Source organism: Bombus vosnesenskii, unplaced genomic scaffold (genome assembly GCF_011952255.1).
Source record: "Bombus vosnesenskii isolate JDL3184/JDL3185 unplaced genomic scaffold, Bvos_JDL3184-5_v1.1 scf7180000013352, whole genome shotgun sequence".
In the NCBI taxonomy this organism is placed as follows: Eukaryota; Metazoa; Arthropoda; class Insecta; order Hymenoptera; family Apidae; genus Bombus; species Bombus vosnesenskii.
In genome coordinates this window covers 414,481-437,611 of record NW_022882988.1, presented here as the reverse complement: position 1 = coordinate 437,611, position 23,131 = coordinate 414,481, and the positions used below count along the sequence as shown (strand labels likewise).

At 44.0% G+C, this 23,131-nt stretch overlaps 1 protein-coding gene and 1 long non-coding RNA gene across 2 annotated transcripts in view; both read right to left on the bottom strand.

The window, feature by feature from the left end:
* The window catches only part of LOC117236755 (dentin sialophosphoprotein), a 148,819-nt gene that overhangs the window by 27,099 nt on the left and 98,589 nt on the right, over window positions 1-23,131 (bottom strand). The gene's annotated exons all lie outside the window — the stretch shown is intronic.
* The window catches only part of LOC117236756, a 36,737-nt gene continuing 35,725 nt past the window's right edge, over window positions 22,120-23,131 (bottom strand). The window contains exon 3 of the long non-coding RNA XR_004493905.1: window positions 22,120-22,506. This is a non-coding gene — a long non-coding RNA (uncharacterized LOC117236756). The remainder of the gene's footprint in view (window positions 22,507-23,131) is intronic.

Here is a 23,131-nt window from a genome sequence, read left to right as displayed (position 1 = left end):
TCGGCCTTCTTCTACCAATAATCTGCCGGGAAAACGTTGAAATTCGAAACTCCATTCTTATCTGGCCCCCTCGCTTTTTTTCCCTCTTTTTTCACGATAATAAATCGCGAGGCTTGATCCGATATATAGCTGACCCTTGACACCAACCCCATCGAGCCTTTCCTCCGAAGGGAAATCGGAATACGTCTGGGGAACAGCGACTTGATATTCCAAGTGAAGCAAAGCAACGAGAATAACCACGTTAATGAAGTGCTTCGCATTACGCGCAGTCAAATGACTCACGTACGCCAGAGGACACGAGAGAACCGCTCGCAAGGATATTTCACGTCAAATAAAACAAGAGATTTATATCGACGAAGACGTTCCGAGCTCATTGAATTCGTGTAACTCGATTAATCCGAGTCAGGCTTATCGTTTCAACTTTCCGAGATTTTCATCTTTGATCTGTTATTCTCTCGTAATCTTACCGTAGATGATGGGAAAAAGATGGACGAGGAAGGAAAGAGCCGCGGGCCAGAAACAATTTTATTACGTTTATCTCCTAATAAAGATCGGTTGTTACGGCATCGAACGTTGCATTAGGTAAATCTGTATCGATATCGATAAGGATACTTATCTGAATGCCACAATTTCACCATGAATATCGATTATATTTCTCGTTAGAGCATACAGCGATTATTATCGCCATCTATTACACGTTCTAAACCCGTTTTCATCATCTTCTGATCGTTCCACGCTTACGAGTACATGGTTTCCCGCTTTTCATCTCGTTAGTTTCGAACGAGAAACGAACGGATGTAGCACGCGATATTTATAGAATTATTACAGTTGATTTACACAGATTATTTCCTGTATTTTAAGACGCGCACTTATCAGCCAACATGTTCTTCCACGGTACTTGCAAGAGCTTTGCAAATATTTTATGACAACTATACGATACTCTGATGAACGCTACTTCTAACTAGCCTACGCATATTTGTCGAGGACGATCGAACGAGTTGCGATATTTGGTGCCGTGACGAGTGCATATTTGGTGTAGTCAGTATATTTAAAAATTGTTTGTAGTACAGAGTTCGTCGTACTAAGTTCGCTAAGTGTTGCTCATTATGCGTACGAGTACGTTCGCTCGATCATAATCGCTCTATGATCGCTAGATACTCAATAACTAATAGATTCGTTCTGAAAACCGATTGCTGATTACTCATTACTGATCGCCTAACTGATCGCTGATATAAGAATACTCCAGATTGATTGTCTTAACGCTTGTATTCATTTACTTATCGGTCGGGGGAGTACAGGAAAGTCTAAATTCAACTTCGATCGACGGTTGCACGTAGCGGCGACACTGTTTTGTCCGGAATTTGTTACGTCATTTGGTACGTCAAGACGGTGTCAATGTCCCAAGGCAAAACAACACCAGTCGCTCTCAATTCGTATCGTCCTCAGTCTCGTGTGCAGCTACATATTTATATAAATTCACAGTTTGCGAACAAGCAGATATTTGTCTTCTCCGCTAAATACCGTAATCAGTGTTATACTTCGAACGTTCTCTAACGACATATCTCGTCGCGTTACGATCGTTCTATGCATATCGAATATTCCGTGCGTCTCTTTCAATTCTCCGCAAACGTACGAACGTGCGTGGTTTATTTATAACAAGCTCTCTATCGCATGCAGTACCGCGTAGAAATATTTCTTAAAAATACGATCAAATACCGTTACGAGATTTCTATCGCATATGGCTGATAACTTTTGCACCGTCCGTAGGCTGCCGTACACGTTCCATGCGCACGTTCGCCAACAGAATGCAACAAAATAACAAACGATCGATAAACCGTTGGCGAAATAAGCAGCGAGCGTCCTTTCAAAATTCCAAACTCCTGCAATTTTCTTCTTCTTCTGCAATTCAATTAGAAATCGGCACGAGTCGTGAAATGTCAAACAATGACCGGGAGGCTCGAACTCGATATTAATTGAACCCTATCACGAAACTCTTCATGCCGACTCGCTTCGTTTCGCGTGCTCCTCGTCAACGCCTGCTGTTCTTCGGCTTCCCGTCGCGCCAACACTTTATCGTCGCATTAGCTCTTCCTGTGGGAGGGGAATCGAGGCCCCCGATATTTCGTCGCGGTTCTTCCTGAAAGCCGAATCTTGTCGAGGCTGCGCCGGTCCAAGCTGACTTTCGTTCCTCTACCCCGAAGTTCGTCTCGCAGCCCGGTTTTTCGAGCCACCGAATAGGAATAAAAGATCGCGCCTCGCCTCCCTCTATTCGTGCAGCGAATACAAATTTTCGAGCGACCGCTGGGAATATGGAATAAAGCATTTTTGCCTTTCCTTTATAACGTGATGACGATGAAACGTAGAAAGGATCGTATTTCATGACCGCGATATGTATGTAACTTGATAACCGAGTCATAACCTTAACAAGAAATTTTTATACAAAGATCGCAGCGCAAACACGCCATAAGTATATATATATATATCTGTCGATCTACCGATTTTAACGTCGCTTTATAGACGAACGGCAATGTTTTAATGGAAAATGATCGAAGATGGAAAGCCTGGCTGAAGGTTGAATCGTTAAGAAAAACATATGTTTTTGTATGAATATGTTTGTAAATTACGAAGAAGATAGAAAGACGCACGTTCGGTCACAAGAGATCAAATAAAGGGAAGATTAAATGAAGATCAGAATTTTACGACGACCGTCCTGCGGAACATGGAAAATACGACTTGTCGCGTTCTGATTAGCCAGTTGATGCGCGTTTCCTCGCGGTTAACGGGTTAACAATGTGTCTGGAAATACGTAGTAACATCGTTAACGCGCAACGATCTCCTTTGGCACGCATTTCGTTCTACGTTTTACTCATTGCCCATTGTTCGTTGAAAGGCTGAGACGGCGGAAAGAGACAGTAACGACGGAGAATCTCACTTTCGGCGGATAACCGTTAGCGGAATCGCGGATACCTGGTAGGGGAGAATACACAGGTGTGCCAGCGAGAGAGAGGTGGGCGTACGAGTAGCGAGTATCCGCGGTCCACAAGAGCTTCGCACAGGTAACCTGTTATAACGGACGGAGACGCGTTTCTAAGAAACGTCTGGGTGCCCACGCGATTCGCCAGACCTACGAATGCTTTACTGTTAGGAATTTTGGAAATAGAGAAACATTTATTAAGTTGCAAGTAGATTATTGCACTGGCTGTTGCTTCGTGCACCGCTGTAAGTTTGAAGGAAATTTAATAGTGCAGTGTCGTGGACAAATGGTCCAAGAAATATCGGGTGAACCATAAACAATGTCGCGAGAAAGCCTAAGGCCCGTCAACGTGTCGTAGGTCCTTCCATGGCCGCGGGAAGTTGCGGAACACGTACGTGGTGGGGCTGTGAGAAAAGGCAAAGGATGCTTAACCCCTTAACCTACGATTTACGTTCGAGAATTTTGGGCCGAAAACGTAAACAAGCTATTTATATATGTCGGAGATGAAAGGACATCGTCACCTTTCTTTAGAATGTTCGAAAAAACCCAATACCCCAATCCAGATGTTTACGACAACAACATTTCAACAGTAAACGAAGAAATAGTTACCCGGGCACTTAAGATTTACGACGATGGGTTTGGGCTCGAGGTGACATAATGAGTCACCGAACGTACCCATGGTCACAGGAGGGACGTGTAATAACGGAAATAAGAAATAGTTGTGCAGCTCTCCTCAAAAACAGAGATTGACCCAAGGAATGGGAAAAGGACTATATAAGGGCAGTTTCATTTGGATTACGAGTTAGTTAGTTAGTTAGTTAGTTAGTTAATCGTTGGGCGAATTGCTGATTGAGTTATCGAGAGAGTTATCGAACCTGAATTCGTTGTCATCAACATCTCGACCATCCTATCGCCGCTATTACTTATAGCGGATATTTCATCGCGGACTCGTACACTCAGCTTTAAAACGCGAAAATTGTCTTCCACAGTTCTGACACGCAGGTTTTCGACATATTTGTTTATCTTCGAAATCTTTCGATACGAATCGAAAGACTATGAGTTCCAGATGGAACTTGGTATTGGGAAGGTTGTCGATCTTCGAATAGCTCGTCGATTCGAAAAATATTAAGATGAAAGTTATTAGACAAATACATGTCGCAGGTTTGCTGTAGCCTGATAGCACTGATATAATGGTATTAAATTAGAAATTAGATACCATTGATTTAATCGCAATTGCATTTAAGAGTTATCGACTTAAAATTGAAAATGCAGCGAAGAACGTGAGAAGCTTACGGGACACGCCACTTTTGATCCATTTCATCAATCCTTTATGAGATGGGAACGGTTAATAGAGCCTGGAGGATCTAAAGTTGAAAACAAGGAAAACGAGGAACTTTTCATTATTCCCGCGTCACGTCCAGGCCATTAACATTTTCCCCGTTTACCGGATGGGATTGTGACTCGAGACTCGCGAGTCTGCTGGAAATGAGTTTCGTAGGTTTCGTGGAAGAAGAAGGACGCGACTGAAAAGAGGAAACCGGCAGCCAGGGCGCGATTTCGCCAACTTTTCGCCGGGAACGCGGGAACCTCGCGTGTGTCCTCGCCATTAAGACCGATTTGAATATATCCGGAAAGAGACGAGGGCGCGGAGGGGCGTTGAAACGACCTCGAAAAGCTTCTCGTAAACGTTTAATCACCGTTCCTTCTAACGACCCTTCCATTCTACGCCCTCTTTATCCTTCTGCCTTCCTTCTAACTTAACTCGCGAGAATCGTCCCGTTATTGGCACATTTCATGCAAAATACCTTCGTTTCAAGGAAACTTACGAAGAATTTATCGACGGACGAGGAAAGGGCGACAAGATTTGTCTGGGAAGATCGTTTTCATTCGTTAACCCTTTCACGATCGAACACGAAACGAAATTTTTTTTTTATAATATAATATCCCAAGCAAGATGTTTGTTGTTACAGGATGCTTAGAAGGGCGAGCAAAGCTCTGCGTAGATTCTATTTTTCTAAGTATATCGAAATTCGTTCGATGATAGTTAATTAACGATTCAAATGTATGTTCGCGCCTATTATATTTCGTATCGGGCTCAGAAGAGGAATATATGCCGTCGTGACAATGTGCGTCGTGAAAAGTCCGGGGGAAGCAACCCGAATAGCTGGTAGGAAAATGCTGAAACGAGATACATAGGTGGCTGTGTATACGAAAGCACCGGGGAAAACGAAGGGCGAGACTTAATCCTTTTACGAAGGTAGAAATAACTTGGACTGTGTGGAGGGTAGTCCCTCGGGAACTCGTGATGCCACCCTACAAAATTGACCTTTTTGCCGCGGCAAACATTCTCTTCCGCGGCCACTGTATGCCTTTGTCAATTATTCCTGGGGAAAAAGGAACGCGTAAATTGAAAAACAATTTCTCTTAATTACAACCTTTCGCTTGCAACGTCTCGGAAAGATATGGCAAGTATCGCAACAGACTTTTATCTATCCAACAGAATACTAGATTCTGTAATGTGTTTCTTTGCAATTCTTCGAAAGGGTGTCAAAGATCTTGACCCTTTTACGTCAGATTTATTCAAACAACGATAAATGTATGCGTTATTTCCTTCCATTATCTTTTACAGATAGCTAAGTTATCTAAATACATCAAGCGATATATTTGATTCGTCATTTGAAAGGTCTTCTTCGTTTATCCAAAAATTCAGGTATATGTATATCGGAGATGGAAGGACAGCGGGATTTCCCGTCCGGAATGTTGGGAAAAATCCCAATACCCTAGTCCAGACTTTTACCATAGCTGCACTTAAGTGATAAAAATAAGGAATAGTTTTAATGTTCCAATCTGACTTTATGACGATGGGTTCGGGCCCGAAGTGACATAGTAGGTCACCGGACGTAGCCACGGTCACGGGAGAGACGTGTACCTGACAGAGGTATGAAATGATTATATGGCTCTCCTTAAAAACAAAGATTGACCCGAGAAGCGGGGACAGGAGTATATAAGGGAGTTTGTTAGTTAGTCGTTGGACGAATTACCGATTGAGTTGTCGAGAAGTTACCCGAATCGAGCAGTACGTTGATACTCGTCCTCCCGTGGACCGTGGATTCGTTATCGAACCTGAATTCGTTGTCACCATCATCTCGAACATCCTATCGCCATTACTCATAGCCTCTTGTAGTGCCCACATTCGTACTGATAAATATTAGCCAACGAACTTTGAATTATCCAACGTACAGTTTCAAATAAAACTCTTCCAACCATTGGAACAATTGATAAAACAACATCGATAGTGAGAAAAATACTTTTACAATCTGAAATACACGACGTTGATGCGATATTCCTGCCGTGTCGTGAGATGCTAGCAATCTATTAATTTGTATGATAACGAAATATTTCTCTTTACTAGAGATTCGTGTTCACTTTTCTTCTACTTAACGTAACCATTTTCACTTCGTCAGATATAAATAGGTTTTCTACACGGTGTTTACGAAAATGCAACACGAAAGAACGAACGAACTTATTACGCAACCAAATAGAATTTCCAGAGCAAATGTTCGCGGTGAAAGATGCAGCGTCCGCTAAAAGTAAGGTCAGAGTCATTGCGCGAACCGGCCAGATAAGCCACGATACGTACGCGTAATCGCGGGGGCTTGGCTTGTTTCTCTCCTTGAGAACCAGCCGTGGTTTCTTTCCTGACGCAACGCCGGGAAAGTTAATCCGAGTCGTTAGCGCTAATTTAACCGGTACACACGCGAACACACCGGTCGCGAACGGAATGCGTTTCTCTAGAAGCTCACGCGTTCAGCGAGTGAAAAACGCTGCGTTCCTTCGCCGAACGAATCTCCGTTAGTCGAGGCATTACTTCTGCGTTCCGCTGAGTTCACCGAGTTGTTCCAAAGAACGTTCCTCGGTTCAAAGCTGCGAACAACGCGGTGTTTTCTTCTTTCCTCTGGATACAACCGGAGTTACAACATCGCTCCGTATATCTTCTGTATATATCGCGTCGTTCCGCGTGAAGATCAGGCGAGGAAAATACGAAAAGTCCGTTTTCGTTGACTTTCTAATTTTAGCGTCGCTCTTTATGGTTATCTAATCTGTTAGAATCAAAGACGTAACACTGGTTATGCAACTGATAAGGCGTAATTATCCAGATGAACGATATTTTAATATCTTCGAATTCAAATGGCGAATAATTCAGAAGCCGAATATTATTATACAGTTCCGGCAGTGGCGATACAACCGGACAGTAAGTTATTCCTCGTGAAAAAGTAAGTAGAAGATGTAGTATAACGTTTTCGCGTGCAAGGCGTCGTGTTTGAGAAAATCGAATTTGCGAATTTGACGAGTATATTTTAATTTGAGAAGCGGACGGGAATAAATAATCGACAGGAGGTTGCTGTACACGTGAAAACAAGTAAAACACGTAGAATAGAATTTTTTCGTAGGACGTTTTGCTTCCGAGAAAAGTAAATTTCCAACTATTAACTAAGCGCGTTCAAACTTTATTTTCTCGAATGCGAAGCTTAAAACAGAAACACTTCCCATATAATCTCCTGCTATTCGTATTCATACGTAGCCTGCAATTATCCAAGTTTAAGTACGCTTGATAACTAACCGCAAAAGTTTACTCTGCTACACTTTCCACTTATTTTTTCACCACTGTCACCAACCACCGTCGTCGAAGCAACCTGTATACAAAGACGAGACTTCTATTACAACGTTGAATTTTCCGTTTCTCTTACAATTCTACGCTCTTCGTCTATTTTTGTGTAACTTTCAAACCATACAGTAACCACCGAAGATGGCAATAATTTTCCAATCGTTTATGGATAACCTTCTTTCCTGCGAACGTCCTCGGTACTTACGAAAGGAGGCGTGCAGAACGCGTAGAAAAATAGAAAGTTGGCCGTTTTGAAAGGAACCGTGAAAATCGCTACTTTCGATGTAAGCGTGCTTTCTTCGAACACGGTGGCGTACCGTGGCAACGCAACATAGTCGCGAGCTTGGGTAAGATCGAAAATGTGGGAACACGCGAGCCAGTCGCAGAACGACATTCTCGAACCCGACGCACGTACGTATTCGTGTGCGTGTCACGAGCGTAAAAAGCCCGTTTATGCGCTGTACGTACAAGGTAACTCGACACGAGCTATATAAACCAATCAACGAGAGATAAGAGATAAGTCGGTCGGCCGAGTCGCGTAATAACTCGTTCGAAATGAACCGAGGCCGCGCTTTTTCCGCGGTACCGCTCGCAACTCTTGGCCGCCGGTTTACGACCGACGCTCGCCAACAAATTGCCACTGGGACAAACAACGTTTGTTCCTGCGCAGGAATCTCGTTAGTCGGCGTTTCGGATGAAGACGTTAGCGTATAGAGAGAAGACGGCGATTTTGGTAGAGATTTTAACGACCATGGACATCGTTCGTTAGTCGGCCGAAGCGATACGCAACTGCGATTGCGTGCTCTCGCAACAGTAAGATTACACCTTCCACGAACTGTGCGCCACGATTGATGGAATTCGAATGTCGCAGGTATATCGAGGGAAGAATTTTTGTTGCGCGTTTTCTTCCAGCGTTCGTGATTTTTGGTGATTACGATTTGAGAATATCAATGCCTTTTTCCTGGAAAGTTGGTGAAATCCCGGTATACACAGGCGGTATGTTTGTTCGAAGGATCAAGTAGAAATATCCTCGGTTCCTTTGCCAAGCGATGTCAGCTCTTCGCGCTATCGACCATCGTCGCTCGATACGGTCAAAATTGACGATCCGTAGCTTTAACCAGTTAAATAGGCAATTTTCCTTCCTTCTTCACAGAATGCCACGTATACAGATTCGATCAGCCCTAACGCAACAGGATATTCGTTTCTACGTTTCTCTGGACAATGGAGAGGCCGATTCTGATCCTGCAGCTCTAGGTTGAATAACGCAGGTACCGAATACATCCTCTGATCAAACAGTTGATTTCTTAGGAAATCCACTCTTAGAAATCTACTGTTATTTCTTAGGAAATCTACTTCGTTTATCGGTCTTTATCTACGAACAAAGTTCTCTAACAGGCGTTACGATTATCAATCGCCAATTGAAATGCCGGCTAATGCGCTGATAAATAGATAAATACAACGGGTCGACATGGTCGCCATTAAATTAATCAGAGCTATAAATCCCGCGGGAAAATAATTATCGCGCCGGGGCAGAATTATCGCGTGCAGCTCGCGCGTATCCCGCAAAAAGGACTATCAAGCTCGATTTCGATGGCCCTTTCTTTATAAACACGTTATTCCGGTCTTCCCCTTTCTCCTCTGCCCCCTCTCTCATTCTCTCTCTCTCTCTCTCTGCGATCCCATCCCAGGTTTCGGTCCCTCTACGATATCCAACTGGCTCGTGGGTCGCCAAATCGAGTGTGTTTCGGCTCGACACACTAACCTTGTCCCAAACTTCGCGCGTTGCGACTCGCCGACCGACCAAAGCAACGAAAGCAACGATGGACTTGGAAGACAGAGAAGGAGAAAGAGAGAGGATCTGGGAGCGAGGAAGGAAGCGGCGGTGTCATTACTCCGTGGGTTCGAGAAGCAGTCCGTAAACCCCTCCCATTGCCGCCCCTGCCGCAAAACTTCCGCGCAAGTTCATTGTCGTCAGGACGAACCTTGCCATTGGCCGGGATATTCAGCGCGCCAGGGACGGGCAGGTGATCCGGAAGACCCGCGTCAAGAATCAACGAATGCACGCGTTCACGATCGCTTTGCTTCGATCGGAATCCGATTGTGTTCGAAGCAGCCGATTCGTAGGGGCGAACTTGGAATACTTTTTCTAGTTAGCCAGCGACGGTTCACGCGAGAGAAATTCCAGCGTCCAGGGGGAAGAGGATAGGTTTAAAACGTGAGATTTTAGGCTTGTTAACTCGTACGTTTGGTAGATGTTCGAAATGCTGGCAAAAGAGCGCAGCAGATTTAAACTGACAGACGGAGGACGCTTCTCTAGTCGACTGGAAGAAATGTCTGGAATTTTGAAAATAGTACTTCTGCAATTAATTTATCAGAATTCTGATACACGCCCTGACGTAAATAATAATACTTACGTTCGTTAAAACTTCTCCCCCAATTTCGCGAGTATCGTTCGGCTTTCAAGTTGCGAATTTTTCCTTTCAACTGGGCTACAAACTAAGAAAGTAAAATGTGTCTTCCGAGCATACGAATTACCAAACCTCGGAAATTCTATATTCCGTGTACTCGCCCCCTTTGCACGTAACATCCGTCAAATTTCATTCCTACCAGCCACTGATATTATTCGGAAACACGCCCCGAGCTTTCTCCCGTTTCATTCTAACGCGTGAACAGGAGCTGGAGGGTCGGTGCCGTGGATCAGAGACCCGGAGAATTCAAGGTCTCGTAAGGTGAGAATCTAGTTCCTGTTGCGAACGACATGCATCAGGTTTTTGACGCATTCGCTAACTGGTAGCAGTTGGAACGCGGACGAGGGAAGAAACCGCATTTAAAACCGCAAAACGATACGCAGCCCGGAACAAGGTTTCGCTCAACGAGTTCTACAAACGGACTCTAACAAAGAATCGTCCGATTCTTCCGTAAACGAGGGACCGACAGGCCCGCGAACAGACGAGGGGTAGTTTCGAAAATCCGTAAGTGGATCGCGCGATATTTCCAGTCCTCTTCTCGCTGGAATAGTCGCGAGCGTGGGCGTGTAGTTAATCACACGCGAATAAACACGTTTCCTCGTACAATTCTCGTTAGCGACGAATTGCTCGTTAACTCGATTTCGTAGCTTCCATCGATGCAAAAGTGCAATCGTGCATGAGAGCCACTTGCGATTTAATTTTCCACCCTTCCGCGTAAATGCGTAAACAATATATCGAGAGACATTCGGTGTTGGAAGAAGGAACGGAGAGGCGGCAGATTATTAGAGTGAAATGTCGGTATGGTTGGCCGTGGTTCGAAAAAATTAAACAAACAATTTTTATTAAATCAACGGTTCGACCTTCGCCGACATTCGTTCGATTCGATCTATCTCGTTTAATTTCAATTTATCCGCGTCGCAAACATTCAAGCAACACACGCCATTCGAAGATCTTTAAAATACCCAACGTACGCTGTTTCTTACAACACGTATATCTCATTTCTTTTGTTTCGTACAAACGTGCATTTGTCATACACGTAGGCATTGTATCGTTATCACACCGCGTTTATCACTATTATTCTTTTATCTTATTACTAGCTGTTAGCTGTGCTAACGATTTGGTATTTCGTTCATCGAAACGACTGATTCGTCTAAACGATGATTAATACCGGAACCGAACGAATATTCCGATAATAGAAGAGCCTGTTATTCCTGAAGATAGAAAATTCATCAACAATGAAAGTATTAACGAAGAATTTGAAAGCTTATTCCCAGCTGATACGGATATTTCAGTGTACTTGTCATTAAAAAAAAAAATCCTCCTAAATTAGAAGAATGAGCGATTATTTCGCCGAAACTATGACACGGATAACGGAAACAAAGATAAAGAGTAGAAAGCAGAGAGAGAGAAAGCAGGGAAACAAACCCGTGCATTTATTAGCCTGTCGGCTATGCAAATATCCTGTCGGTTGTGTCTCTCGGAACGACAACGAACGTATCCGACTAAAAATGAGAAAGAAGGTAGAGCGAATGGAACAAGATTTGCAAGGTGGATATTTCGCGATAGTTCGGTCCCTTTTAATCCCTCAACGCTCTTTTCATCCCTCTTTTATCCAATCGATGGAAAACGATCGATTCTTCCTTTCGAGCGGAATTGTTTCTTCACGTGCAAGAAACACTGACGATTAGATGGCGGATTTTTGTGCACTCGTGGAAAGTTTAAAAACGCAAAAATACATACAGCAGAGAAAAAGCACATGGGATTTAACGTACGAAACGAATCTCTGCTTGCATTGCGTTTGTTTGGTTGTGTTTGCAAAGCTACGAATCGCGTTTAAATTGTAAAGATAAGAATATCAGTTGCGTTCAGTCGTATTTATAAAAATAATAATAATCTTCGTAAATCGGAGAGTAAAGGGAAGCAATTGCGTTGGAAATACGCTCGGTGCTAGAATTTACCTTGGAATTTACAATTCTGTACACCATCGGATTACGATAAAGGAACTCGTGCAAGGAAGTGATTTATCTTACGACGAGTTAAATACTAATTAAAGAGAATAAAATCGTATCGTCCTCGGAGCAATTGAAAAGACAAAAGAGTAAAAGCGTGGATATAAAATCGCAAGGAATTGCTGTCTGCGATTGAGAAACGAAATTCGAGGACGCGATAGCACGCCGTCGACCAGTCGATCCGAGTCACGTTGCCAATACAGTAAATAACGGTGGCGACGCACGACGACTGCTTAGAGAAAGGAAGTTACGTTTCCTCAGTTTCGTATCCATGGTCTGGGCATGCCTCGAATTCAGAATTACACGGGGTCAGGACCCGGAAGATCGTAGATAGCCCTTGAATTTCCAAGCACGCTAAACCTGATCACAGGATGGATATCTTCCTGCCGTCTGTCCATCTTTCGCTTCCTTCGACTAGACTTCCTCGAACGAACTATTCTTTTCTCTATTCCTATTTTTCACGCCATGTACGAAATGACACGTGAATTTCTGTCTGAAGACGAGAACGAGCAACATCGAGCACGAAGAAAATAGAACGGAAGGTTCGAGCAGCTCCGTCTAATTACGTATTACCAGTACAATTCAAATTTATTCAAATATAGTCGTGTCTGGTGACCTCGACGGTATCGGCAAAGTAATCTGGCGATTACGTGAATAAAGAAATACAAGAATTTTGCTTTCCAGGTTCACCCGTGGTAAAGAAAAAAAAATGTCATATTCGAAAGTGGAAAGTTCGTTGCTACGAATATTGGTCGATTATTCTCGATAAGTTGATCTCGTTAGTGGCTAATTGAAACGATTTAATCGCAAACTAGTCGCAAACTACGTAATTTGATTTTGAGTTAGTTATCCTTGACTTTTGTAGGTTCGCTGAAATTGCTGGGAAACGGTGCCACTTCTTCGATCAAGCGAGCAATATTGCACGTTTCGCGAACGATATGCAAGCAGATAACAAATAAATGTCGAACTTTACGAACTGTTCTCGTACGCTAACGAGAACGAACGATAACAATTTCACGAAATTCAGTTCGAACGTCGAAATCGTCGCATCTGCCAAACGCTACCGGTCGAACTCCGTTACGTTTATGCTCGAGCACATGGCTCCTTCTTGGGGAAATTGTAAAGGGCAGGCGCGATGCTGGTAAAAATAGAAAAAAACCAGAGACGAGGAGGAACAGCTGCTCTTCCTTAAAACTGCTCCGAAGGAAGATTCGGCTCGGGATATGGTGGGGGTGGGGTTTTATTGGTTTAGGGTAGTTGGAAAAACGAGGGTACGTTAGTGCATTGTTCCGGCACGCCGGTGAAACGCGATCGAACGTTCAGCAACTCGTAGGTAGTTAACTGGTAATACGATCGAACGGTTTCTGCTTTCCTTCTAAATCTTTCCTTCCTCCGCTCTTTCTAATTCCTTGCCTCGCTTAATCGTTGGCGAACAAACCACAGCTTTCGTCCTCCGACCATTTCTTAAAATTTAGTCGCGGTTCATTCGTCAGAGAATTTTCAAATTGCGGTAGAAAACTTCGTTCGTAGGAACAACTTAAGGCCGAGCTTTGGGTTTACGGACTCACAGCGGGACTCCATTGTACAAACTCGTAGGTGCACCGCTATTGTACGAACTAATCGAGTGTAAACTGGGTTTGTAAGAACATGTATTGCTATGACTAATATATGCGATTTATTTGTGTCTATTTATGAATAAATTCCACACAGAGTAAGAACACGGCGCCACGGTTTCTGTAGGGCAGCAGTTTTCAAATCTACTATATTATCAATCGCGTGTTACCACAATTATTCTTTACTCCTTTTGGCCATAGAGCGACATTAAACGTATCACGTTCCTCTTTCCTGTTGTAGTATTTGTACGTCGAAGAAGGAACAATTAGATACGGAAATAACATTACCAATTGACTTTTCTGAAAATTATCTTCTGTTATCCAAACTGATAAGAATTGGAAGGAACAACTAGCGAACCACTATCGTCCATTTAGCGATTAATTCTTACGTATCTCTATTTACAATATCGTATTTGCGTTGACGAATATTTTCAATACGCATACATTGATCGCAAACACGTTTGGTCACGCGTCTAGACGACACGACATAAATTAGGTTCGTAGAAATTCACGACCCCAACTTTGACTACAGTGATAATAAAAATAAAAAAATAAAAAAAGTAAAACGTACTTCATAACCATACCACAATCCTAGACGATCCTGGCAGAATTCTATCGTCGGCAAGCAACGCGAGCATCAAGGAACGAAGCACGCTTTCGTCCACCCTTTTATGTGGCGCGATCGATCGGCGGGACAACTCGTGGCAACCTTTCGAAATGGTTCACCCTCCTCGGAAACAGCTGGCTCTCGTCATCCATCAACAGGGTGGAAATCGTGGAAACTCGCAGCAGACGAACCTCCCTGTGCATCAACCTCCGTTTCCAACGTGTTTCGCGCGTTTCGTTCGTAACCTCGCCGTCACGTGTTTCGCGCAAGCCTTTACGCCTTCACAATCCCGCGCTCTCGTTCACCTTGTTCACGATCACGACGAAGAAGAAACTCGATCTTAATCACGGTTTAAGTCACAGAATCCAAGAATATCAACCGTATTCTCCGTTAACTGGAAGAAATATCCATCGTATGCTTCATCGGTCGAAGAAAATAACGATCGCATCCTCGGTCATTCGACAAAAGTATCAACCGCGTCGTTCCTTCGTCAACCGGAGCAAATGTTGACTAACCCTCGTTGATTAATTGGAAAAACATCTCTCGTGAAAAATAGCGTTCACAAAGCACCAGAAACACGACCGAGACAACGAATGGAAGAGTAGGCGACGAAGAACGAAGTCCAGGACGAGTCACAAAGTTCAAAATATCACACTTGTCTCTTTCCTTGCTTAGAGAAAATAGTTAAAAAAAAAAAAAACACTGGTCACGAAACACACGACAACAAATAAAACTAACGCGACCGAAATTATAGAGGACGAAGAGGTACACTGTGCCGAAGAGAAGAGACGCTAGATCGATGCTAGAAAATCGTAGACACGTCGACACGACCCCTCGACGGGTATCTATCCCACAGCGGGGCACGAGGACGACTGGAATGGAAACCGAATTGTAGGGGTCCCTTCGAGGTGCGTACGTGACGGGGTGAAGAGGGTTTCCCAGCAATGGCTGCGGCGAGGGGAGAAGGGGACATGCCAAGGGAAGGTTAGGAGGGGTGGCGGTGACTGAGAGGGTCCGTTTATCCTACGGTGTCCCATAGGATCCGCGTTCCCTTCTCCGCAGTTTGGTACGCGTTGACTCACCCTGAGCGTAGCCAGCCTCAGGTAGAAAAACCTGCGACCGGCTCTCGACCGAACGGGAAACAAGTTGTATACGTCGAGCGGGCCCCGACAAATTTGTCCGGAATTTCTCGGGCTAAAATTGGAACGCAAATATCCGCCTCATTGTCTTCCGACCGGGGAGAACTAATAGTGTGTACTTGCGTAAAGAGTCTTTACGACGGTAATTTAGAAGGAGGATTCTGACGGACGGTTGTCGTCATTGTCTGGGAAAATGTTTGAGCAGGCCAGTGAATACTTCGGAGAAGAGAATGGAGAGATTGGCTGGAAAATCCCCTTCTCGGAGTTTCGTTGATCGAAACGAAAAACGAGACGATAGTGTACGAAAGCGTAGAGAAAGCATGGTGTCCTATTTGCTCTTTCTTGAACTTTCGTCAAACGTGCGCTCGTTGAGGAATTTAATTAACGTGTTGGATCGGTGCGTAGTAATTTCTTCGATACCGTTTACTGTTAGGTTGTTCGAAAAGTGTCTTTCTTTTACAGACACGTCTTTTACAACGATGCATCTTTATAGAAACCTGACGCCTAATCTTTATTTATAATATTTATAAAATAATATAAAAGGCAAAAAGGTTGTGCATTTCCTCATAAAACGAAAGAAACTTTTCAGACGACCTGATACATTTTCGTCTAGCAATAGATACGCCACGCTTCAAAGCCACGCAGATCAATTCCACGAATCGGTAGAGCAGATAAGCGATAACAAATGTTGCTTATCAGAATTTCTCTCGTCTAACGTTTTGTTAGAAGTTTTGGCATTACTTTTTGACAAGGTGGATATCAATTATGTGGTTAAGAATAACGAAAGCGCGGACTGAAGGATAACGAAGAGAGATAACGAAATATGTAAACTATTTAAAAGTAAAACTGAAAATCGAAAGAGAATCGAAATTTTACACGGCTGCAAGTCGTTGAAGACCTACGATTCCCATTTCTATGCAGCCTATCTTCTTCGAAACGATTCAGATTTCGAAGACACCGGGTATATACGGTGGCAAAGCACGACAGCTCAGATGAGGCACCGTTTCGAACGTGCGTTACGTAGCTCGGCTAGTCACTGCTAGTTGAAAGATCGCAGCGAAGCGGAGGGCTAGCAAGAGGAACAGTAGAGGGCTACGAGCAGAGAAAAAAGAGAGACGAAGAGGAATAGAGCGAAAAAAAGAGAGGACGCGATGAAAGTAGCGCGAGGAGGACGAGCAGGCACGCACGTGCGTAACGACGAGCACACTCTAACTAATGCAACGCGGTTCGCTCGTTTCTAGCTTGACGTAACGCAACCGCGTTTCCGGTCGCCCGCGATCGCTTCCGCTCGCCTACTTTTTCCCCTCCTATCCCCTTTCACCGATCCGTTTATCCGTCACTCGCGTCGCTTCTTCGCGTAAATCACGCGCGACCAACACCGACGCACGTGCGAAAACAAATAGCCACGGTACGAGTTAGTCGCCTTGGTACAGTGTTTCCCGATCGTTTTTAAAACTCGACCCTGTTTTCCCATCGTATCCCTGATGGATGGCCAGAACGATAAATGTCAGAATTATTAGCTCCGTGTACTTGAAGCGCGATGTAAGATCAAGCGTTGGATTTTGACTATACAATAGTAAGTACTAGTAGGCAAAGTACAATTCTCAAGAGAGAATGTCAGGTAAAAGAGCGGAAGGGAAGAACAGTTAAGTCGTAATATCCATGTTGTAAGTAAAGAGATTAGGAACGTAAGATTTATTACTGTACGTAAGTATATCTGAGACAGTTGCTTTATCAAAATCTGTCTTGTATTCTTTCGTCCGTAGACAAGAAATGTACCCATAGTCAAATAATTTGCGACCCTTCCTTTCCTTTATCGGGTGTCATAACCATAAAACAGGGCTGCTGCTACCTGACTTGTTGGATACACAAGTACTGGGAAAGTAGCCGGGAAAATGAAAATTATGAGAACAAGAAATACAATTATTTCCGAATATATAATAGAACGGAATATAATTGATGCATAGGACAACACCAAACTATATACTGGTAGTAAAGAGTGGCGAAAGAGAGAGGAGATAATGGAGAAGAAAGGAGCAGGATCAGAGGTCATCGCGAAGAGCGTCAGGAATGGTCTCCTCAACAAATCACGAAAGGGGATGGCCGGGCAGATCCAAAGCAAAATCAGACGAAGACCGACAGAATGGAATTCTAAGGAGAAGAGAAGGGCAAACGACAAGGAGGAGGCACAACAAGGAAACTAAAGACCAAAGTGGCAATAGTTGTTAATTTATAGTTCCTAATGCTTGGTTTTTAGAGGTAAAATAAGCAAGGTAGTGCAATGGAATAGAATGGAAAATAGGGGAGGTAGACATGTAAGAAGGGAATTAGATGTAAAAGACGTAAAACAAACTAAACGATAATAATAACAATTGATGCACAGATTAAAACGACGACTGATCGATTCTCCTTCCTATCTTAGCGATCTCGATTTCGATATCGAAAATCGATGGAAATAGAGCGATTGCGTTTCTCGCGACATTTTTCGAATTGCATCTTCCACGGTGTTACAGTTTCACGTTGTTATTCGTTGAAGCAGTGTCCACAAGAAAATTATACAACGATCATAAAATGTTTACGCATATCGGCCGCGAACATGTTTGCCGACGAGTGAACGTGTCGGAACGTATTCCAATACACGAGGTCGTTGAACGACGCAGTGAAAATTATGGGAATTCTCACCTGCCTCGAGTTTCATGGATAAAGGACTCGGGGTCAATCGAGGGCAGTTTCTTCGGGGTGGACGAGTCTCAAGAAGGTGTAGCAAATACCAAAGCGGAGAAAGCGGCAAGGAGATGGGAACTAGAGAAAATTTTCTTTAAAGGTCGTTTCGAAATGAAGCATTTTTGAGGATTCAAGGGCACTCGACGATGTTTGCACGGTCGACCGATCGTCCTACGCGAAATGTATATTTGAGAGAATCAGGCTGCCTCCGCGGTCCACGCCGGAACGTGTCGATTTATCTTCTTATCGACTGGTTTTGTTGTTGGCTGTATTCGCGTAACAACGAGATTAAATGGCACTCGAAATTGCGCGGCTCTCGATTCGATCGATCGCGAAGCAGTGTTTATTTGTTCGATTAGTAGTCTTCTACCTGCGCAAACGGAAACAAGGTAACGACGCGCCGCACCATCGCTGCGTGTTGAACATTCCATCTCGGTGGTTCGATATTTTAAACGCGTACGGATTCGGCATTTTTATTTTTCATACGATTAAACGCGAACAGATTTAAAATAAAAGTCACAGAAGAAATGGTAACCTGCAGTTTTTCCCCTTTGCCGGAACGGGATTTTAATGGGCTAAAGTATACCCTTTTAGTCAGCAGGTGGTATAAAACTCGGAACGTGCTTCAAATGGATAATATAAACGCTTCGTGGCATAACATTATACTTCGTAAATGGATTTTACCTCGATTATTATATCTTCGAGAAAAATGGAACAAAGGAGCTCGTTAATGCGCCTGTACACGCAACCATTTATTATTTACGCTTGCGAACGTGTACCGTGCTTGGGAAGACGCAACGTCTGGCCATATGCTACGCTTTGTTTTCAAACGCTTTTCACACGAACTGTAGCACATCGCGGTTCGAAAGTCGATCGCTACGGAATATAAACATACCGAGTTGCCTACCATCGTCGACAGTCCTCTGCGAACTACTTTACATATCTTTCTATTCGCAACGAACGCGATACATCGTCGAGGCGGAAGCATTTCTCTTTTCTTTCTTTCTTTCCTTCTCCTGGTGACGTTATTTTACCGGTAGTTACGCGTTTATCTCGAGAAAATGATCGAACGCTTAGAAAGAGAACAGGGAAAGACACGACACGAAGCAATCGCGCCACGCGACTAATTTCCATACCGCCCTCGTCACGAGCTTCGACAAACTGATCCACTAAATGGGGATTAATTAGGGGAATGATTTCGAGGCAGAGGGTCCTTCGTTGTCCGAACTTTCGACCAGCGCGTTGAAATCGCGGACTGGTCTGTTTACTCGAGGAGGGTGTCGATAATTGAACAGGGTGTCGAGGGAAATCTTTTTCACCCTCTACCGTGTAACCTCTCCGCGTAATTTTTGGCGAAATTTTTGGTCGAATTACGGTGCTCTTCGATATTAATCGACGAGCGCGTTTAGTTCGCTGGTTTTTGAAATATCTTGCAGACGAAACCGATATACAACGAGCCTGAGTGAAACGAACAGATAGGTGCGAGCTGTTGAACGTTCGATTCGACAGCTTTCACCACAGGAACGGTTCTTGTCGTTTTCGAAGGAAACGAACGAATATTCTAATTTCTACGATTTCTGCCCGATCTAGTTCAATCTCTTTTTTAACGAAATACCGTTACCTTACGTTACGACGTAAGTTTACGTTGTTCGGTTATCGATGATCGCGTAAATCTGTTCCGGTTAAGGTAAGTTTACTACAAGGCGCGTAAAGATATACAAATTTGAAATACGTTCTCTAAAAGCGACGGGGCTGACGTTCGAATTTAGGCGAAACAACCCTTGACACACGGCGCCAAGATCGAAAAAAGGTGCACCCTACGAAATCATTGCGCTTCACGACGAACAATCGTCAAGACGAAACGATTCCGCGTTTCAAGGTATTCCATCGATCTCCCACGAGGTATAGCAGGCAAAACCAGCAGCAAGACCGCTGTATAAACACAAAGGGGTTTCCGATGAAGTTGCTATGAGAGGGTGGCGCAGAGATTCTGCGGTCCTTTATGCCGGCGTTCTGCTAGGGCAAGCCCGGAGAATGCACGAATTACCGTTCGATTTGTAAATCAAACATTGACGCGACCGTGTGCAGACGCCGCTGACACGGCCACCGGATGAGAGTGTTTTATCGCCTGATCGATGCTGGTTTCGCGGCGTTAATTCGACTAGAAAGCGTGGCACGATCGACTTCCCACCGAGACGAGGGAACGATTATTCCGTAGCGAGTCCTTGCGCCACCGAAAAGTATACCATAAATTTTCACGCATTTAAATCTAAAATCTAAAGATGCGGAAACGCACAGATGCGTGTAATATGCACGTAATACGCAAATGTTTTTCTTTAACGTTACTTTCTCAGTTACGATCTTTAAAAGCCGAGATGCAGCTTTTTACGATCCTCGGATTCTATATGCGCGTAATTATTGTTTCATCGTAACGCATTAATCGCTTTCGGACTGCGGGATACACAAAATTGCACGAGGTATACTTGGCGAAACGAATCTCTATCTAGATCTTACCTTTTGTATAAAAAAAGACCAATGACCAAACTGGATCTTCTTTCGAATCTCATTCGCGACATTTTCCGCTACGTGTTACGATATTGACTTAAATCGAAATAACAGCACGAGATGGCTCGTCGCGATCGATATCGCGGCCGTTTTCTCAAATTGCGTCATGAGAACGATTATCGGCATCGATCTTGGCCAACGCGTACCTCCTATTTCCGTGTCTGTTAATCTTCGAGTCGGTTTATTTTTCTTGGCCTTCGAAAGTTTATCAACGCGAGCGCAGACCGAGTGTTTGACAAGATAAAAAGCCTGTTGACCGATGCACGCTTGGAAAACGAAACAATTTCGATGGAAAGGCATGCGATGCTCGTGGCACGCGAGAATTCCCTCGCTGTATATTTTAATAATAAATCGATATCGGTTATTCGAGGCACAAGCGCTTCCGCCGCTGGTCTTCTTCGCGCGTTCCTTCAACCCCATCGCCGCATCGCAGCTCCTTATCGCGCCACTATGCTGGCTTTATCTCGAGGGATGAGGCTCTTCTATGCATCGTAGGGAGAGAACGAGCGAGAAGAGCGTTGATTAAAATTTCAACAACGCCGACACGAAGTTGTCAAAGGGTTGTTGGCCGAGCGGCGCCGGAACGCCAGGCGCGGGTCACTCTAAGTAATTAAAGCCTCGTTTCTATTCCGTCCCCTGCTGCCCATCGTTTTCCGAGGTGTTCTTTCCTTCGTCCCGAATCTCTGATTTATACGAAGAGACGGAATCGCGAAGAAACTTCTTTGGTTCGGTTGCGCTCAGGAAAATGGGCAAAAATTGCTAAATTCCAAGCTTCGTGTATCTTCGAGATAAATTCGACACGAAGGGAATTATGACTTTGACCTACTTTCGCTTCCAATTATCGTATTTCTATCGCTTCGAGAAGCATCGTCGATGTCGAAGCCAAAATCTTATCGATTTGACGCGCATAGTAAAATTTAAGCACGCGCAAATTGTGCGTATCGCTTTCAATTATTCTCAGCATCGTAGCTCATTTCCCGTCGTGTTTTTACTACGCGTACCATTACACCGCGAACGTTAGAAACCTACGTAAACTCGAAGATTCGAAAATAAAGATAAATCAAACGAGAAATACTTCGCGTATATACGTTTCTTCCAAAATATTCACACGACGAATATGCCGCATTACACGTTGCAGTTTGGGATCGTACTTTTACCGTTTATATCATCGCTGTCACTAGCAAACGTTATTCAAACATATAAAATTAATCGATAGACAATTGATATGTAATATAACGATTATAAAAATAATTCAAACGTTACGTTCACGCCGAGGAATATTGTTGAAAATTAATTAAATAACTGTGGAAAGGTCGGGAGATATCGGAGATTACGACAACGAGTATGTACATACTTACACACTACATAGAATTGTGGAAAAGTGAAATAGGAGGAACGTTCGCGTTGGTTCGGCAAAGCGTTAATTTCAGCAGCCTCGGAGCGCGAACGAGACGAACGAGCGAGTACAAACGAATGAAATTATCCGCATCGATGGCCAGGAACGCGATGCGCTTCCTGCAACGAGCCGTCGACTTACGACTCGGCTCGTTCTCGTCCAGCCGGTCGAGGAACGGGACACGGATCCGATACCAACGCGAACTGGAGTCACGGAAAGCTGCGGAAAAACCGGCTACGCGCCAAAGTTCCGAGCGAGAGACGCGTTCTCCGCTGATACTTGCAGGCAAACAGCAATTTGCCGTAATTGCGTGGCGCCATGAAAGACTCGAGCTTGGATGCTTACCTGCAACAGAAACCAAAGGGGAAAAACGTTATTGGCGTGACGATGAAAAAAGCGAAGAAGAGTCGCGTGACAAAGTGGAGGGAACGAAAAACGCTTTGCGAGTCACGGCATGCGAATCGATGCCATTCACCGTCCCGTGTTTCTCGCGTTTTCGCCAATACGGCAAACGATCTCGTAAAATAAACCGCGGAGAACGCGGTCTTTAAATACTCGGCTTAAATTCTACGTGCACTGAAAAATGTTCAATTGGTCACGCGTTGGATGGTCGACCACTTTATCGAGTCCAGTCTGTGTTTCGACTCGACATTGAGTCAATTTGTTTTTATCAGATTTCCCGATGCTTTCTACGAACAACGCTCTTAGTCATCGAGGTCAGAATTCCTCCACGTTGGTTATCCATGACCTTTCCTCTTCTCATAATATATTCGTGTATCTATACTCATCGAGAATCCGCACGACACGCTAGGCTGCATTCATCGAAGGGTTTACGATGCTAAGTCAAATAAATTCTCAATCTCATAATTTCCTCGCGAACATCTTTTTTCGTTAACTTCGTCTTACCGCAAAATCGCGATAATGGCGTGTATGATATACGAGATCGGGCTACCAGTTAATTGGTACCGGC